Source organism: Protopterus annectens, chromosome 2.part0 (assembly GCF_019279795.1).
Source record: "Protopterus annectens isolate FY-2018-M chromosome 2.part0, PAN1.0, whole genome shotgun sequence".
NCBI lineage: Eukaryota > Metazoa > Chordata > Ceratodontiformes > Protopteridae > Protopterus > Protopterus annectens.
In genome coordinates, this window is record NC_056728.1 from 1,705,563,096 (window position 1) to 1,705,580,725 (window position 17,630).

Here is a 17,630-nt window from a genome sequence, read left to right on the forward strand (position 1 = left end):
TGGAACATAAATCATCTCAACTGTCCAGAATTTCACAGAATGTCCACATTTTTGGCTCATATTTTTGGTCTGTTCCTCATAAAATTTGTGGTTTCCTGGCAAATCACTGGGATGATCTGATGACTGAAGTCACTAAATAATGGCATACATTTGAGTTTCAGTCTTCAAATCCTTCAGAAAATGTATGCTAAAACAAACCCTGTTAGTCTAGCAAGTAGCAACTATCTAAGTTTATAAAAGCAATATTTAAAATATGTTCCTATTTTTATGCCTTTGTCCCCACATTTTGTCGGTTTTTGTCCAGATTTCTTGCACTAAGAGGCTGAGAGGTATGTTCCCATATCTATCGCTTTTCACCAGATTGTAACAAATACAATGCAGTTCACTAGGAATGAATAACTGCAATTGGGACCAAAGTTTCATTACTAAGGGCTTATTAACTGTTCCTGTCAGCAAAACTTTACCTTTTAGAAAGATCGTTCATTATGGTTACCATAACATGAATGAACAATCATTCTAAAAAGCAAACTTTCAGTAGCAGGAGCAGTTGATAAACACTTATTATTGAAATATCTGACCCAGGTAGTGGTTTTCTGAATGTGACTAGTTTGCAAGTGTAATGATTGTGCATGGAATGCATGGGACAGATGGCAGGTGTTATGCAGAGTTCCTTCTGCTTATCCAACAGCTCCTAGGAGATGCTTAGAGCGGACAAAGTCTGAACTAGTGGTGGCTAGCAAGGGAAGCTTGGCAATAGAATAAAAAGAGTGAAATATTTTATTTATTAACCTAAAAACCTACCATTGTAGCGGATAAGAAACACTTGTGAGAGGTAGGATTTTGTGTGTGACGTTGACATCAAGGTTGGAAGCATACCTCTTAACTTTTTAGAGCAAGAAATTTAGACAAAGCCATGTATAAAAATGGAGACTTTTTTAAATATTACTCTTCCAAACTTAATCAGTTTATAGAATTACAGCTTGTACATAAGCATGAATTTACTGATGGCTACGAAGTTGGAAACACAAATGCCTGTAAGTATCGCCCAACTACAGTTCTTTAGCATTCAACAGTAATTTGCTCGAAAAGCACAGTTTAATGATAAACGTACCTGGGAAAATAAGCAAAAATCTTGGACATTTTGCAAAAGTCATCACATTTAAGAAGCATGGCTGAAAACCATTGTATTCAATGCAAACACCAGAATAGGAACATTCAGCAAGTATAAGTGAAACTGCCTCTTAGGGATACAGTTCAACATATCGGCACGCAAATAGAAAATAATTAAAAAATACGCTTAACCAACATAACAAATGTCAGAAAGTTCTTAGATTTTAAGTCCAACAGCACTGAGACAGGAGCACAAAGTTAAAGCGCAGTTGCGGTTAGGAGCCAAAGCAGGCTTGCAACTGAAGCAATACAGGATGTTTCCAAGCTAATTGACACTGTGGGTAAGAATTTGAGTGACGTGTTCAAGTGGGCGTCACTTTGCTCTGCTTTAGACTGGAGCTGAATTTTAAATGCCTGCCTTGTCCCTTTAACATTTTGAACTTTGGAACATTTAGAAGCTTCTTAGCTTTGACGAATCTAAGACAGCCCTTAAAGTGTTAAGTTTTCCTTGGAACCATCAGTAGTTTCTAGTAAAACCCTTAGACCTGTTCTGGTTACACTGCTCTCTCTACTGCCCCTTTCCAAAACATATTTTGCAGCAATGTTACTACTGTTTTTGTTCTCTAGCCACTGGAGAGACTCACAGACAACTTTTTATACCCTTTGGCTACTTGCTGACTTGTGTGATTTGTCACACTAAACAAAAAGGTTCAGGTACATTCCTTTTTTTTTTAGTTGCTGAGTTTTGGAGGGGCAACTGAGTTCATAGGTTCATAGTTTCATAGGTAGGTACTAAGCTATCGGCCCAAGGGCCTTATTAAGACTAGCCAAAAAGGTTCCCTGGCTTTTGCCACCCAAGAAAATTATCTTCCTGTGCCCCTGTCGAGCAGAGCTACAGAAGTGATCCCCGGGGTGAATTTCCTATTTCTCATCCACTCATCAAGATTTTTCTTGAAGAGTGCTAATGAGGAGCTCTGTTTGATACAGATGGGTAGCTTGTTCCAGTGTATGGGAAGTCTCTGGGACAGGAATCTATTCCTCCAGCATGTTCTGTTTATTACCAGGTTTAAGTCCCTAGAGGGTGTAGCTTGGAGGGATTGAGATTTCTTTAGGTGGAGCATATCCAGCAGCTCTGGGTTGGACATAGCTTTGTATGTTAGGCAGAGATCACCTCGGATTAGGCGATATGCGATGGAGTAAAGCTGGAGTTTTTTGAGATGGTCAGCATAGGTCAACTGTTTGAGGCCATTAATCCTGTTTGTGAGGTATTTCTGCGGCCTTTCCAATTGTTGCAGATGTCTTGTGAGGTACATACCAAAAGGGGCACTGTACTCTATAGTGGATCTAATGAGTGATGAGTAGAAGGGAACAATGACCTTTTTATTCCTGGATGAGAACCCTTTTGCGGTGAGGTGTGCCAAGTAGAAGGATTTCCTGACCATTGTGGCAATGTGATTATCAAAGGAGAGACTGCTGTCTGCCTGGGTCCTAAGGTCTCTTATCACACTTTCGGTGTTAAGTAAACTGCCGCCTATGATGGTAATGCATGGGCACAGAGATTTTATCAAAGGGGATGACAATGCATTTTTTGGCATTGATCTTGAGGCCATGGCTCTGACACCAGGCATCTATCTCAGTATGGCCCTTTTATAGGATGTCCACATTGTTTGGGGATTCGATTATGGCTCCTAGTTTGCAGTCATCTGTGAACCTTGTTAGCCAGAGATCTTCTGTGTTAGCCTGTACTTCAGAGAAGCAGATACCAACCAGGAAAGGACCCAGAACTGAACCCTGTGGTACTCCACTTGTCAATGGTTTGAGGTCAGATTTGGAGTCTGCAACTTTCATGGTGTGGGTTCTGTCAGTAAGCCAGTTGGCAACCCATCTTGTGACATAAGGACTTATACCCAGTTTAGTGAGTTTATTTATAATTCCAGAGTGGGGGATGGTGTCAAAAGGCTTGGTGAGGTCAAGATAGGCTGTGTGAACCTCCGTACCCTCATCTATGGCTTTGGTGACTGCTTCAAAGAAATCTATCAGGTTTAGGAGACATAATTTGCCTTTTACAAACCCAAACTGGGTGGGGTCCAGAGTTTGTAGGTTTCTAATGTCTTTGTTTATAAGTTCCATGACAATACGTTCCACGGCCTTGTAGACCAGGCTCATCAGACTTATAGGGCGATAGTTCCCAGGGTCCATGGTGGCTCCCCCTTTGTGGAGTGGGATAACTGTTGCTGTGCACCATTCAGTGGGCACAAAGCCTGAAGTGAGGCTATGATTGAACATGGTACTTAGGTGGGGAGTCAGTTCGTTCTGGAGTTCATGTAAAACGCAGCCTGGGATGTTGTCCGGTCCCATGGATGCTGTTTTCTTGGTTTTAGAGAGTGTGGTTTTTACCTGCATAGTTGTGATTACAGGGACTCTGCATTCTTCCAATATAGATATGGGCCCATTAGGGGGTGAGGGGGGTAAAGTTAGCACTGAACCTATCTGCCAGGATTTTGGCAATATCAGTTGGTTCTTTAAATTTCATGCCATTGTGATGTAACTCAGAGCAAATCTGGGTGTTGCCATTGAGATTCTTGACATAGCTATAGAATGCTTTGTGGTTGTCCTTAGAATCAGTGGTGATTTTGTTTTCGTAACTAGCGTTGGATGATTTTATGAGGGATCCCAGCTTCTTGCTGAGGCTGACCAGGGAGCTCCTCCAATCATGGGATTTTACTCTCTTTTGCAATAGCTCCTTTCTTCTGTTGTAGAGTTTCTTATGGCAGGGGACCACCAGATTGGCTTCCTTTTTTTGGAGGATAGCATCTTGGTTCTGTTAGGGATAGCTTGATGCATGCACTTGTGTAAGTGCTTATAGAGTGCATTTGTGCATGATTTGGCAGTTGTGACTGTATTGTCCACCTGCATGGGTGCCGTGAAGTTTGCCACTTCTGTCTTAAGAAGCATGAAAGTGGCTTTGGAGAAATTTTTTACGGTGGTTTCCTTAATGGGGGTGGGGGCAGGATGTGGATATCTAGGGTGATTAGCTTATGGTCGGATCTGACCAACGAGGAGTTGACCTCAGGTGTGGAACACTGGTCGCTCATGTTGGTAATGACTAGGTCTAGGATAATGTTGCCCCTGGTGGGGGTGTGGATAAGTCTATCCAGAGCATTGGAATTTATGAATTCCAGAAAACATTGAGCAAAGGAGTTGGTACATGAGTAGTTTTCCCATTTAATGGTGGGGTAGTTGAAATCACCCATTATTAGGGTGTTTGGTTGGACCTTAATATTTTCCAGCATATCAAGAAAGGAGGAGTGGGAATCCTGGGCCATGGTGGGGGATCCGTAGCAGGCTACAATCTGGATTGCAGTTTTGCCCAGAGTTAGTTGCACTTGGATAATCTCGGATGCATTATGCTTAGCAACTAGCCTGGAGGTGTGGATATCCTTAATGAATATGGACACACCTCTGCCTTTAGTGTTTTGGTTCAGGTTAGATGATATAAAAAATATTGTTTGCACGTAAGCAATTGCACGGCTCAAAAGGACATGATACAAAAAACAAAAGGAAGAGCCAGCAAGACCAAAACCCAGTATTAAGCAATTTATTGTAAATACATAGGACAGCAAAGAGGTACACAAACCGGTTTTGGCTGGTATTATCTACACAGCCTTCTTCAGTGTGAAATGAGTTAACTCCAAGCATTCCTTTATATGGACTGCAAACAATTCTGATTGGTTATATCTAAAACTTGTCATTCAGACCAGGTGGGAAAAGACCACCCAACTTAACAATCCATTTTTTCTCCTTTGAATTTAATAATGCATGCCAACCTGTTTTGTTGGATTTTTTACCCCTGATAATATCAATAATAGTAAACATAAAAGAAGCTGAAGGGTGTGATACCTGATGTTTGTATAAAGCATTGTTGATTCTGCCTTTTTTAATATTGCTGATATGTTCTGAGATTCTTAGTCTGAGAGGCCTAGATGTTTGGCCTATATAGAAAGCTCCGCATGAGCATGTAGCTAAATAAATTAGCCAATCTGAGCTGCAATTGGCAAAGAATTTTATCTCATATACATTAGAAGAGTTCCTACTGGTGAATTCTTTGGTTTTTGATATTTTGTTGCAATTTGAGCAATGTCCACAGGGATGACAACCCGTAAGCATAGAACCTGTGAGAGTAGTTTGAATGGGTTCAGGCTTGTCCACAATATGTCCATGTTTGTAGTGACTGAATGTGCTACCCAGATTTCTGCCTTTCCTAAATGAGAAAGAACATCTGTTGGGAATAATGGGGGATAAGTCAGTATCATATAGTAAATTCCAATGTCTTTGTATGCTCTGAATCAGGTTATCTGAGTTTCTACCATATGTGGTAGTAAATCTAAGGGGTTGATTGGGAGAACTAAGGTTTGTCCTGTAGGTTAATAAGTCTTCTCTATCCATATTACCCACTTGGTATATGGCATTAAAGACATGGCCCATTTTGTAATCCCTATTCTTAAATCTGTTTACAAGGTCTTTGCTTTGTTCACTATAAGATGTGTTATCAGAGCAAATACGTTTTAGTCTGATGAATTGTGATTTAGGAATGTTTTTGCATATATGTGGGGGATGAAAACTGCTGGCATGTAATATGGTATTATATTCAGGATGTTTCCTGAATACTTGAGTGCCTAAGGTATGGTCAGGTAATCTATGGATAGCTACATCTAAAAACGTAATGTTATTGAAATCATAGTGTAAAGTGAAATGTATGCCCCATCGGTTGTTGTTGAGGTATTTAACAAATTCAAAGAGACCTTCCAGATCACCCTTCCATACTGCCCAGCAATCATCAAAATGTCAAGATGTTCAATGTATATATTGTTGTTACTATTGTATATAAGATCCTTCTCCAAATAGGCCATAAAAAGATCAGCAGAGATGGGCGCAAATGAGGAGCCCATGGCGGTACCCTTGGTTTGCCAGTAGCAGACATCTTGGTAGAAGAAGACATTATTTGTTAGGACATATGAAGCCATATCCAGTAGAAATTCATTAAATTCACATGTATATAAGCCTGAGATTTGTAACCAATAGGATAAAGATTCTAATCCACCAGAATGGGGTATGTTGGTGTATAAGGTGCTAACATCTAAAGTACACATGCGCCATTCAGGTTCCAGTTGAGTGTCAGAAATGATTTGAAGGAAGTTGGTTGTATCCTGTAAGCGTGAGCAAATAAGTGACAGTAAAGGTTTCAATTTCTCAGTCAAAAAAAGGGAGAGGGGTTCAGTAAAGTATCCCCTGCCTGATACAATTGGTCTCCCTGGGGGGGGTGTGGGATCCTTGTGTATGTTGGGCAAGAAATATATGTATTGACTGGATGAGTCTTGTACTGAGAGTTGATGCATAAGGTTGGAATCAATAATGGAAGCATCTCTGGCATAGGAAAGAAATTCAGAAATTTCCTTTTGAAATTTCGATGTTGGATTTATAATCATTTTAGAATAATATTTGGCATCAGATAGTTGTCTGAGAGCTTCATTATTGTAATCTTGCCAATTTAGTACCACAACAGCACCTCCTTTGTCAGCTGAAATGATGACAATGCCATGATTATTTTGTAAATTGTGGATAACTTGTTGTTCAGCCCTGGTGATGTTATTTGATCGAATATCAAATGTTGAGTGAGAATAATGTAGATCCTTGAGAACATTATTTTGAAATTGAGAGACAACAGGATGCATGGGAGGATTAAATGTAGATTTGTGATATGTACATTTCTGTACAGCATCAAAACCATTGGAACAACCAAAAAACAATCTAAGGTTAAGTAATCTACAAAATGAGGAAACATCCTGTGCAAATGAATCTTCAGTAACAAAAAAACCTGGTACAAATGATAAACCTTTATTGAGTACATTAATTTCAATTGGTGACAAGTTGTAACTGGAAAGGTTTAAAACATTATTGTACATGTGTGATATTAGCCAGTTGTAAGAGTCCTTGTATGTCTGTAACCACCTTTGTGTTTTCCCCTTTTGTACCTTGCCCTAAAGGGGCACCTGTAAGTGATCGCTTGGGAATGGGTGAACCGGATGCAGTCTGCAGTTCACTCTCGGGGCCAGAAGTTGGTTCCTCAGTAGAAGAGCCAGTGTCAGAGGCCCAATTGGTTTTTAGTATTGATTTGGGTCTTTTCCTTTTGATGGGACGACTATGTGGAATATTAAATTTAACTTGTTTCTTTATTACACTAAATGGATTGCTGCCCTGGTAGTCCGAAATATCCCTATTAAACTTCTGAATTTTCTTGGTTTTGAGTTGTGTCTCCAAAGTGTTAAGATCAGAAGCTACTCTAGTCAAATGTTTAGCAAAAAAAGGCTCCTTCTCAAAAGGTTTGACATCATTAGCCAAAGTCAAGACAGTATTGATTTCTTTATCAATTGTGCGCTCATAATATTTGTTTAATGCTTCAACAAATGACATGCTCATCTATTTCAGCAACTAGGGGTTGTATTCTAACCCTTGATATTTTGGCAATGTATGCCTTGAAAAGTTTGGCATGCCACAAATGATCTTAAATGTTTATGGAGTTTGTCGAATGCCAAATTACAGGTGGTCTCTGATCCCATGGGTTCACCAATATTAGAAGTATCATGGCTTGAACCCAAACCAAAAACACTCAGATCCTCATGATCTGAGGAAAGTCCAGAGACAAGACTCAATAAATCCATGTTACTATATAAGAAATAAATACATGTGGACAATTATAGCTGCAATGGCTATGTCCAAATCAAGGGCAATAATAGACTCAAATTGAGGCTACGTCCCTGATAAGTATCTAGGGCTAAAAAGTAATTCAGAATAATAGAACAATCTCGAAGACACACTCAAAATAAACCAAATTGGATGGGCAAAATGCCCATCTAATTGTTCAAAGGATATCAAACTACCAGGGACAGTTAGATCCAAATTACCCCAAATGTAAAAAAGGAACAAATGGCCCAATGCCAAAAGGCAATTGGATAATACTCTATGATCCCAAGACTTGAATATAAAGTAATTAATACTAAGAGTGAGGGAAAAAGATATAATAATAAATATAGATGTTGACCAACAATCAATTCACACCAGTAAAGAGAATGGAGATCTTAAAAGACAAAATTGGTAATGTGGCTGCTGTAAGTTTTAATGAAGGAACTCAGTGGAGACAAAGACGACTCGCAAAAGATCAAAGATAATGTTATACAATAATACAAAAATATTGAAAAAATGGCAATGGGTACTAAAAAATGAGCATCCCTGACAGTCCAAACTGTTGACACAAATTGAAATAATCTATTGCTTGGGATTCTAAAAGGATGTAGTAGATAACAAAAATGTTATCGATTGTGATTCAACTATTAATGGACCCAATGGTATGATTATACCCAAAAGATGGTGATAATTACGGGAACTGTAGGCTATGAGACAATTCACAATGGCATAAGCACCAAACACTGATCAGTAAATGGACCCCTAATGTAAAAGTCGAGTCACATAAACATTCAGCAAAAATACTAAAATAATAAGTCTCAACATTGGTAGACAATTGAGTTCAACTGCATTCACTACATAGATGTTATAAGTAATAATAAACACATGTTAATGTGAAAAAACTGTAAATCCTTCACCGAAGGAAAAACACAGTAAGACCAAATGCAGTGATACTGATCAAAAAATGGCCACTGATGTAGAATTAAATGTCAAAAGAGACTCAATATTGTACTTGTTGCAGAATTAGCAAAAGCTATATAAAGCCTAAGTAGTAAAACATGTCACAAAAACATAAACGTCAAACAGTGTTCGATAAACAAGTACCCTGTTGCAAATAAAGTCACATACACAGTCGCCAGAATCAGTACTACTGTTGGTTTATAAATCCCAAAATAGTTGCCCGGTAAAAGCAAATAAGTACCTGAATCTGCTAAAGGAATATGAAATAACCTTACTGATATGAAACTTATGCAATTTCTGAAAAAGAGACCTATACGATTAAATACAAAAGAAGGCTGTGATGCTTAATTACCAATAGTAAATGCCAAAATAAACCGTATTATCACATATAATCCATAGTTTAAATCAAACAGATGTAATCCAAAATCAAGATAAGTGTTGTGGATATAGTCTTGTTAGAAAAATGTCAAAATAAGCTTCTGTTCCACTTGCGAACAAAATGGCGATGATGTCATGAAGCGCTTGTATAACACAGTTCACGAAAGAAACTCCACACGAAAGTAGTCCAAAAAGTTGTAACACCCTCCAAGAAGAAATAGAATCCCATGTGTTTTCATCAAAATCAGGTTCGCTTATATTAGTTGGTTCCCTACACTAAAGATGTAACATATATCAGAAGTCAAAATAAAAAATGTAACAGTTCACAAGGCCAAAACTCACTCTGAGATGTCCCAAAACCGTCCATGACAACCTAAGGGACTGAAATGATGCACAACCACCAATTGTTGCAAAAATATCTCCAGCGAAAGCAAGTTCTGCTAAAATCCACTCGAAATCACCAAGCGTTAATCGAAACTGGTTGAAAAAGACCAAAAAGAAACAGCTCCAAGAGTGAAGTGAAGACTGCAGCCTGTTCAAGCCAAAACCAACTCCCCAACCGGAGACCTAATAACAGTAAAATATAGCACTCCACCACAATTAAGAAAATCAAGCCAAATGAAAGCCAAATATGAAAATGAATGAAAAGGCAAAAATGGGTATCAAATGTCTAAACCCTCTTGGATAAGCTGGAAATAAAAATAGTCTTGAACACAATATAATTGTGCTACATGAATAATCCAAATAACAGGATAGGAATCAATGTTCAAAATTGGAACAAAAAATGGACTGTGGAAAACCATAAGCAGTCCTAATAAGTCCAAGGATAATAAAATAATTAAACTTGGTAATAACCAAGCTTAAAATAGGGTTGGGCTTCCAGCAAACATATATCAAAATAGTATGATATAAAAAATATTGTTTCAAAAGGACATGATACAAAAAACATTCTGGTGGATTAGAATCTTTATCCTATTGGTTACAAATCTCAGGCTTATATACATGTGAATTTAATGAATTTCTACTGGATATGGCTTCATATGTCCTAACAAATAATGTCTTCTACTACCAAGATGTCTGCTACTGGCAAACCAAGGCTACCGCCATGGGCTCCTCATTTGCACCCATCTATGCCGATCTTTTTATGGCCTATTTGGAGAAGGATCTTATATACAATAGTAACATCAATATATACATTGAACATCTTGACATTTGGCGATGTTACCTTGATGATTGCTGGGTGATCTGGAAGGTCTCTTTGAATTTGTTAAATACCTCAACAACAACCGATGGGACATACATTTCACCTTACACTATGATTTCAATAACATTACGTTTTTAGATGTAGCTATCCATAGATTACCTGACCATACCTTAGGCACTCAAGTATTCAGGAAACATCCTGAATATAATACCATATTACATGCCAGCAGTTTTCATCCCCCACATATATGCAAAAACATTCCTAAATCACAATTCATCAGACTAAAACGTATTTGCTCTGATAACACATCTTATAGTGAACAAAGCAAAGACCTTGTAAACAGATTTAAGAATAGGGATTACAAAATGGGCCATGTCTTTAATGCCATATACCAAGTGGGTAATATGGATAGGACAAACCTTAGTTCTCCCAATCAACCCCTTAGATTTACTACCACATATGGTAGAAACTCAGATAACCTGATTCAGAGCATACAAAGACATTGGAATTTACTATATGATACTGACTTATCCCCCATTATTCCCAACAGATGTTCTTTCTCATTTAGGAAAGGCAGAAATCTGTCACTACAAACATGGACATATTGTGGACAAGCCTGAACCCATTCAAACTACTCTCACAGGTTCTATGCTTACGGGTTGTCATCCCTGTGGACATTGCTCAAATTGCAACAAAATATCAAAACCAAAGAATTCACCAGTAGGAACTCTTCTGATGTATATGAGATAAAATTCTTTGCCAATTGCAGCTCAGATTGGCTAATTTCCAAACATCAGAACATATCAGCAATATTAAAAAAAGAAGAATCAACAATGCTTTATACAAACATCAGGTATCACACCCTTAAGCTTCTTATATGTTTAATATTATTCATATTATTAAAAATCCAACAAAACAGGTTGGCATGCATTATTAAATTCAAAGGAGAAAAAATGGATTGTTAAGTTGGGTGGTCTTTTCCCACCTGGTCTGAATGACAAGTTTTAGATATAACCAATCAAAATTGTTTGCAGTCCATATAAAGGAATGCTTGGAGTTAACTCATTTCACACTGAGCTGTCCTATGTATTTACAATAAATTGTTTAATACTGGGTTTTGGTCTTGCTGGCTCTTCCTTTTGTTTTTTGTATCAGGTTAGATGGCCAAAAAGTGTGGTATGAATTATAGCCTGGTAATGCAGGGGTGCTTTCTGGAGCATTGAACCAGGTCTCAGTCACTACACAGATATCAATGTTCTCCATTTTAAGGAGTGCCTCGAGTGAGTGAATTTTGAGGTTTAGACTTCTAGCATTGAGTAGCTTTACCCTCAGTTTTTGCTTGCCTGTACCTGTTACAGTGGTGAATTTGTCATTTGAACCTTGCCTAAAAAAGCCACTATAGGGGCAGCAAGAGCATTGGCCAGTATCCAGAATCCCAGGAGCAACAGGTGCAGGCCATCTCTGGCAAAACATAATGACCTGTTGACCATGTCATCCCAGGCAGACAAATACTGGATCCCCTTCGAATGACACCAGAAGCTTAGCCAATTGTTGAAGTCAATAATTTTGTCCTTGTACTGTGGTATCATTCTTGGCAATGGCAGGATGCTACTCAGGGCTGGGGTTATACCTACCTGGGCTACAAGATCGGAGAGCTCTTCCATGTCTCTTTTCATGTAGTCCAGGGACATCTCAGGTCGTTCACACCAACATGGACAATGACAGAGTCATATTTGTACTTGTTATGGAGTAACCTGAGTGTGTGCATTATATGGCGGATCCTGGCACCCGACAGCCAGCTGACAGTAACCTTCGCCCTGTTTAGCCTGGTGAGAGGGACATCTGTGTGCCTGACTATAGAGTCACTGATCACTAGTATGTTGGGTACTTTATTTTGCCTTATGGGGAGTGGTTGAGTGGCACACTGAGTTTGTGGGCTATGTGTCCTTTAGGTTGTGTTGGAGGGTGGAGGTTGCTTGTGTTTCTACTTTGGAGGTCTCTGTTGCTTGGGCAGATTATTATTGAGAGCCTCTGTGAATGTTTTTGTGTTTCTATGTGTGGGTTTTGGTGGTGTAGAATTAGTGGGACTATGTGTTGAGTGTGGTGTGGTGCAAGTGTTTACCTTCTCCTCTTGACTGTCTAGTCCAGTCTTGGTTGGAGAGAGCTTTGCCTCTAGTTTGGCTATATGCATCTCTCACAGGTTGTAGAGTTGGGTGGTAGGAGGAGAGGGTTGTCTGTTTACATGAGGCAATTGCTACATTTCCCCAATATGCCCAGATTCATCAGGTAGACAGGAGAAAACACCAGGAGATGACCCTTGGACATGCCTGAGTAGGTACTAAAAACTGTTTTCCTGTAGATGTACAAAAAACTGTTTTCCTCTAGGCTAATGAGGAAGGTTGAATGGAGTACTAATTTGTAACTTGTTTTAATACTACAACAAGTTCTGAACAAGTGCTGAGCTCGAAGGAGCAGGTTTGAGTGCTAAAACCTAAAAACTGGCTAGTTCTAAGGAAAAACTTGAAGATCAGACTTTATGGCGCTAGGAATAGTTTAACCCTAGCTAAGCAGTGATACGTGATGCACAAACTTCTGCAAACATGGGTTTTCAAGTCAGAAAGTTGAAAGGGATAGAAATCAGCCCAAAACAGCCAATAAGCTACAAGTTCAGAGCTGGTCACCACTCCTCTTGTTACAGATAGGCTGCTCAATGCTTACTACTGCCACAGATAAGCAGAAAGACTTCCCTCTACCACAGCAAGGTCTGAACAACTCAGAAACACAAGGATAGTGGGTTGAGTGGGGTTTTGGAAGTGGATGGCTGGGGCAAATTCTGATGGGTCACAACTGCTCACTTTTATGGTTCTCATGACTTCTCTTTTTGATCTTGCTTAAGTGGGCTTCCTTCCCCTTAGCCAGTTTCCCTTTGTTCTGCCTCCAGGGAAAGGGCCAACCTTTTATGGGATAAATTCTACTAAAGTAAAAGATGATCACTGTCATTTTCACTCGTTTACCACACAACAACAATAAAACTCCAAAATAATTAAATGCAATCCCATTTCCCAACATATGAAGACCTGCTACTAGAAAACTTGACCTTGTCTCCTTTTTTATGCAGTTAAAGATCTCTCAAACCCAGCCAATATGATATTTACCCAGAATTTCAGTCTCTGAGGAGATGACTGTCTGTAGCTCACCAAGACATTTATGGACTTAAACAAAAAACAGAGAAAACACTTTAACATTAGTGATATTGCTTTAGCCATTCCACCAGTCCGCCACAAAAAAATTTAGTTGTGCGACTAAACTTACCACAACAGCAGGTGTTCTACTAGATCACTGTTGCAGTAGCCTAAGCTGTTTGGGTCCTACCCTCAGTGACCATCCCGCTTTCAAAGCTAAAGTCCACCTTACAAGCAGTTTAACTGTCTGGACCTCAAGAGATGCTCCATATAAAAGAACAGTTAGAGTGCCACAATAAGAGTTCTGTTGCCTTGAATGGAGTTAAGAGCCCTGAAAGAAACAAGGCCAGGAAACACAAACGCTAAACTGTAAGAACACTCTGGCAATATAAAAGAATTCACACCAAAAGGAGGAGGTTAGAAGGAGGGAAGGCTATTGCAACAGTGATATATTAAAATGTATACTTACTGCACCTTTACTTGCACAACTGTACTATATTCAACATTAGGTCACCACTGCAGCAGTCTGAGCAAGTTGGGTTGATTACCATAGCTTAGAAACTAAGGGAGGTGGAGAAGTAAACTAAGAATCCAGGAGCTCCTGGATAATGGTCCTAGCAAAGCCTGTTCTGAACCTGGAAAAGGAATCTATTTTGTAGTGTTTTGTAAAACCATTTTGCTGTCTCTATAATATTTTGAGTCCTCTCCTTTCTAAAAGGTCACCAAATAAGCAACAACTCTGGTGGAATGGGCCTTAACCTCATCTGAAAATGAGAATAACAAAAAGCAATGGCACGGGACAACCATCAGGAAACTGTCTCCTCTGACACTGGCTGTCCTTTTCGTCTTGCATTCACAGGAGACAAAGAGCTGGTCAGCTTTCCTAAAGGACTGATTTCTGAGTTGCCTGTGGAAATCCAGAGTGTGAAGAATCTTTTCTTCCTTGGGCTCAGGGAAAAGATGGGGATTAATTGTGCAGATTAAGGTAAACTTTGGGACCACATTAGGTAAAAAGGAAGACTTAATTCTCAAAGAAACCCCATCCTTGTGAAAAAATAAGGTAGGGCTGACTCATCATAAGTGCTTCTAACCCAGATGTTCTCTTAGCAGAACTCAGAGCAATTAGTAAAACAGTCTTCCATGTTAAGCACCACAGGTCAGCCTAAAAAGATGATTCAAATGGAAAAAGAGTAAACTTTTCAAACACAAAGTTACGATGCCAAGGAGGAAGCACCTGTTTTCTGGGTGACTGGACATGCAACATTTCTTTCAGAAACTGCTTAACGTAAGGTTGCTTAGAAAGGGGGAATTCTATGGGCATAGGAATATGAACAGTTAGAAGACAATAACTCACATATAAGCATAAAAAATATAACATACAAACACAGAGGCAGCCAGGCCTGAACAGGGTTTTGTATCATGGACTGGCACAAACTAGAAAATCTTTTCCACTTAAACCAATGTGATTTCCTATAAGCAGTTTTTTAATCTCCTTCAATACCTGCTGCATGTTTTCAGAATAAAAAGGTGCCTAAAAGGTATAATAATTCTATCATCTAGGTGGTAGTTTGATACTCCACTGACTTGGAAACACCAACACCCATCTCGTGAATAAATCCATCCTCTGGAGAATCCTGTAGTAATTACCCTTGGCAGATTAAAATAAAGGGAACTACTGTTGCCTGGGCAAATATGGAAGTCATCGCCACAGTTTGTATGGAATACTTATAGATCTTTAGAAAAATACTGAGTATCATTGGAAAACCATACAGGAACATTCCTGTCCATTTGGATAAAAAGTCATCTGTCTTCCAGGCCTGTTTGAAAGGGATCCTGGAGCAGAATTTATTTAGTTGTTCCATCTGAGAAGAGGCATAGATATCTACTTGTCATGTTCCACACAGTTGGATCAAATTCTTGGAAGACCTCAGGTGAGATTTCTATTCGTAAGGGTCTTATCCTGGTCCTAATTAGCTTGTCTGCTATCACACTCAGCTCTGAGAGAATGTCTGAGGTTTGACAAATCAAACTGAGCTGACTTGCTATCTCCCAAGCTATCACAACATGTCTGCAAAGATGACAAGTTCTGATACCTGCCCCCCCATTTATGGACCACATCACTGTCATGTTGCCTGTGTAAATTTGCAGAGGTCCTGGGGACGAGAGATGATTTACGGCCTTCAAAGACTTTACCACTACTGTCATATCTCTGAAATTTATGTTCTTGACTGTCATAAAGGTTACTCACACCATACACTTTTACACCTTTGGAAAATGCTGTTCACATGAGATCTGATGCACCTGTAGTGATACACTGGAGAACAGATGGAAGAGAGAATGGGAGACCTGGATTACGAGAGATCTGGTCTACCCACCAGAGAACCTCCCTCCTTGCAAACCCAAAAACAGGGAACTAAAAAGATAAAGGGTGAATATGCTGAGAATGGACTGTTATGGGGCACCCTTACATTTTTTTCATGTGAAGTCTCATCAATAGAAGTATGAGAATCATACATGTCATGTACCTCAAAATCCTGATAGTTTGCCTGCAGATAACTGGCTGTGATTTTGAAAACTCAAGCAGAACAGTCAAAACATCACTATATCTACAGGAAGAAAGGCTCTTCCCAGGGCAGAATCTAACAGACAACCCAGTAAAACAATTTTGTGAGAAAGGATTAGAAAAGGTGTTTACATTGTTTTAAAAACCCAGACTAAGTAGAAGAAACTTGACATCTGGAAAACAAGCCAGCAAAGGTAAGGCAATCAGCCAGATATGGACAGATGTGAAAAAGCCTTGAAGTCTCCAATAAATAATTACTGGAGCCAGACACTTTGTAAAATACTCATTGTGCAGTGGAAAGCCCAAAGAGTCAGACAGAAAACTGATTATGTAAGCCAGACAGAAAATCTTAAGAAAAGTCTGAAATGCTTACCAATGGAATGTGATGCAGGAATCCTTTAAGTCCAGTTTTACCATAAAAGCTCGTAAACACAGCAGAGGCCAAAAGGAATGAAAGGATAACATTTTGAACTTTGGAATCTCCATAAAAAGATTTAAAAAGGAAAGGTATAGTATATGCCTCCAAGTTCCTTCCTTCTTTAATACAAGAAAAATCCTTGAATAAAAACATCTGCCCATCTGGCAGGGAGGTACTAGTTCTATTACTCTATGAGAAAACATTTCAAGGTGCCTTGATGTGAAAGAGGGACAAGGGCCTGATTCCAAAAGAGTTGCTCTCAGTGTAAGTGGCCACTTACACTAAGAGCTGGTCTTTTGGAATCTGGCCCCTGGTGTAAACTTGTTTACAGCTAGGCCTTACACTGTCATTTACACTGAGAGCAAGTCTTTCAGAATCAGGGCAGGCTTACACTGAGAGAAGCTCTTCTGGAATCTGGCCCCTGGTTTACTGGGCAGTGAGAAATCCCCTGGAAAGGAGGGAGATATTCCCATTACCAAGTGTATCCCTCCTCAGTTCCATTTAGAATCCATTTCTCTGAAACAATCTGGTGCCACGTGGAAAGATGAGGACTCAGAAGGAAAGACTGCAAGAGTGGGGGGATGGACACTGACTGGGAGGAACGTCTGAGCTTTATGGACTTTCCCTTTCTTCTTGGAGCCTCTTTGTCACTGTGTATTAAAAATCCTGTTTAACAAATTATTGCTACTTGAATTGCTTACAGAAAAAGAGAGCTAAGGAGGAAGATACATTTTTTTTTGCCTTAAAAAAGGAGGATTGAAATTTTTTGATTAACTCCTTGAAAAAAAAACTAACGCCTTCTGTTGCTCATCTGGTCAGGATAAAATAGACGAAAATTTGTGGGTTCTGTTCAAGTAGCTTTATTATATACAAACACATCAGGACTGAGGCTTAGTAACTTAAACTTATAAACAGACTACCACACTCATACATGTTAACACTCTGGCTGCTCTCAAAAAATGGCACTGCTGCCTGCACATACTCGCTATATGGACACTTGGAAATGCTTCCTAAAGATACAGCACAGTACACACACTGTTCTACATCCTCCCTCTTTGAGAAATAGCTCATGCA